The 3,438-nt window shown below is 24.3% G+C and overlaps 1 protein-coding gene across 1 annotated transcript in view; it reads left to right on the forward strand.

Annotated features, from left to right (window-relative positions):
- The window catches only part of LOC111681913 (transcription factor GAGA-like), a 19,703-nt gene that overhangs the window by 7,305 nt on the left and 8,960 nt on the right, over window positions 1-3,438 (forward strand). The gene's annotated exons all lie outside the window — the stretch shown is intronic.

A 3,438-nucleotide genomic window follows, 5' to 3' on the forward strand; every position in this document is an offset into this window, starting at 1 on the left:
ACTGAACTAGAACTGAACTAGAACTGAACTAGAACTGAACTAGAACTAGAACTGAACTAGAACTGAACTAGAACTGAACTAGAACTAGAACTGAACTAGAACTGAACTGCATAGACTAGTTTATAGGCTCGTCTATAGACTATTTAGACTAACTTATTGTCAATTCTATTTATAATATAGGAAAAAAATTATAATTTCATAAATTATTGATAAAATAACAACTCCAATCAACTTTCCAACTCTGTTATTTACCAAGTAAAAGGTCCTGAGTGTAACAGAGAAAAACGAGCATAAAAATAACTTTCCTATAAGATTTTATGAGCGTGAGAAAGAGAGCGAGAGTGAGAACTTTATTTTACAAAACCTACGCAAAACAAAATACATTTCCCCTACTCCCGCTGCCGTCTCTCCTTGTATTAACGTTGTACTAATTCCATTAAAATGAAATTGCTCATGCTCTGTTGTCATTTTATTATACATACACACTCATATATAAATTGTGTTGCCAACTCAGCTTATATTTGCTATAAGAATTTACCTCATCTGTATACAAAAGCTACTCTCACTATCTCACTCTATTAGGAAAAGAGCTGTACTTTTTACTTTTGTTTTTTGTTGTTGTTGTTAAAATGACAGAGAGGGTGTGCATGAGTAATAAAGTATATAGAGCATTTGTTTCCCCTTTTTTAAACTGATGATGATGACGTTATTCTCCTATTATTATTGATGTTCTCTCTCTCTATCTCTTTCTTTAGGGGGATTTTAAGAAAACAATATAGGGGAAGTTTTTTTTCTATAATTGTGATGTGTGTGTGTTTGCTGTATTGTTATTTAATACTCCCACATAGTTTTGTTGCTATTGTTGTTGTTGTTGCTATATGATAATAGAGAAAAAAAACCCACTTGTATATTATTTTACAAACATATTTAATTGTATATTTGTTAATTTCTTATAATGTTGTTGTTATTGGTTGGGTTTTTTCGGGTTTTTAATGTTAAATTGAAAAATGCACTTTACAGATTTTATACAAATGATAGGTATTTATGAAGGTATTTGTTGTTTTAATATATTTTAACATTAAATTTTTACAAAAGTTTTAAGAATTAATTGGAATTGATTTATTTCAAAGAATATTCTTATAAATTTTGAAATTTTTAAAAGAAAAATTTGAAAAATTTACTTTTTTAAAAGAAAAGTTGTAAATTTTATATTTAGAAGAAAATTTTAATGAAATTTAATAATTTTAAATTGGAAAACTCAAACCTAATTTCAAAAACAGTGATTTTTATAAAATTTTATTAAAATTTAAAACTGAAATAAAAAATTTTTAATTTTTCAAGAAATTTAAAATTTTTTTTTAAGAAATTTTAAAATTACGAAATTTTGCTATTATTTCGAAAATAAAAACGGTTATTATATTAAAAAATTTCAAAGATTCTAACCTAATTTCGAAAATTCGAACTTAATTTCGAAAATTAATTTTTTGTGTAAAATTCATTAGAAATCTAGAGACAACGTTGAAATTTTGTTTTTTAAACAAAATTTTCACTTTTGATAAAAATTTTGTAAATTCGAAATAAATTTCGAAAATTCAAATTTAATTTCGAAAATTCGAACTAAATTTCAAAAATTTTAACATAATTTCGAATTTTTTTTTTTGTTAAAATTTCTTAGAAGTCTAAGAGACAAGTGTATGAAATTTCTTTTTTTTAAAACATTGAACAGTTTTAACATTTTTTATAAAAAATTTTAAATTTTTCTTAATTTTCTTAAAGAATTTTTTACTTTTCTTATTAAATTGTTAAGAAAACGAGTTTTTTTTAACTGTTATTTATTGCCAAATGTAATTTTTTAACAATTTTGAACATTTTCAAAAAATTTTCGAAAATTCGAACTAAATTTCGAAAATTAATTTTTGGTCTAAATTGTTAAGAAAATGAGTTTTTTACGATTATTTTATTGCTAAATGTAATTACTTAGCAATTTTTAACAATTTTGAAAAATTTCAAAAATTTGAACTCAATTTCGAGAATTCGAACTTAATTTCGAAATTAAATTCTGGTCTAAATTTGTAAGAAAATAAGTTTTTTGCAGTAATTTTATTGTTAAATGTAAATACTTAGCAAATTTTAACAATTTCGAAAATTCGAACTTAATTTCGAAAGTTCGACTTAATTTCGAAAATTAATTTTTGGTCTAAATTGTTAAGAAAATGAGTTTTTTACTGTGTAATGTAACTTGTTTAGAAATTTTAACAATTTTGAAAAATTTCGAATTTTCGAACTTAATTTCGAAAATTAATTTTTGGTCTAAATTATTAAGAAAATGAGTATTTTAACCGTTATTATATTGCTAAATGTAATTACTAAGCAATTTTTAACAATTTCGAAATTTCGAACATAATTTCGAATTTTCGAACTTAATTACGAAAATTGATTTTTGATCTAAATTCCTTAGAAAATACATTAAAATAGTAAAATATCAAAATTTTTCCTCAATTTTAAGTTTTTTTCTCTATAGTTTTTGTTTCAAAATTCTTCTCTTCTTAATAAAATATAAACAGAGCATCAATTATACTTCGAATAGCAAGAGTTTTCAAATAAATTGTAAACAGAGAAAATAACTTTAATTTTTATCCAAAAAACTCATTTATTTTCATGTTTATTTTGTTTAAGCTAGTTTTTTGCTCTAAAAAATCTTCTTAATTAATTATGCTCTAAAAAACATCTCTTCTCCTATACCCTTTAGTTCTCTATAAAAAAACTCACTCTCCTTTTCCTCTTCCTTTTATCGTTTTGTTAAATAAATGAAAAGTGAGTTACAATTTGTATTAAATTTAATAAATTTACCCCTACTCTCTGCTACGCTCTTTGTTTGTAAAGGAAACATATTCTGCTCCTTTCAAGCGTACTCTATAAAATTCCTTTAACTATAAGAGAAAACGTGTGTGTGTGTCTAATTTAAACCTGTTTTGTTGTTGGTTTTAGTGTTGTTGTAAACATTTTCTTTTGAGCTCAAAGAATAATTTTCAAAGTGAAATTACAGAGACAACACATTGTTTGAGGGATTTTTTTCTGTTGTTTTAACCTTTGTCATCTCATTTTTAGGTTTCGTTTGTTTAGTTGTTATCCTTATGTTTAAAGGAATTTTGTTTTGTTTGTAGGTATAGGATAGGTAGTCTGAAACCCATTACTGTTTACAACGTTGTCTTTAATATTCTTGTGAGGGTATTTTGTAACTTTAAATAGTTTTTATGGGAATAAGATGAATATCCGGTTTAGAAAATAGGAAAGAGTTTTCAATTGTTTTAAATGTCACGTTTGACCTAAAACAGATCTAGAACAGAACTAGAACAGAACTAGAACAGAACTAGAACAAAACTAGAACAGAACTAGAACAGAACTAGAACAGAACTAGAACAGAACTAGAACAGAACT

The sequence above is a fragment of the Lucilia cuprina genome, chromosome 5, assembly GCF_022045245.1.
Source record: "Lucilia cuprina isolate Lc7/37 chromosome 5, ASM2204524v1, whole genome shotgun sequence".
NCBI lineage: Eukaryota > Metazoa > Arthropoda > Insecta > Diptera > Calliphoridae > Lucilia > Lucilia cuprina.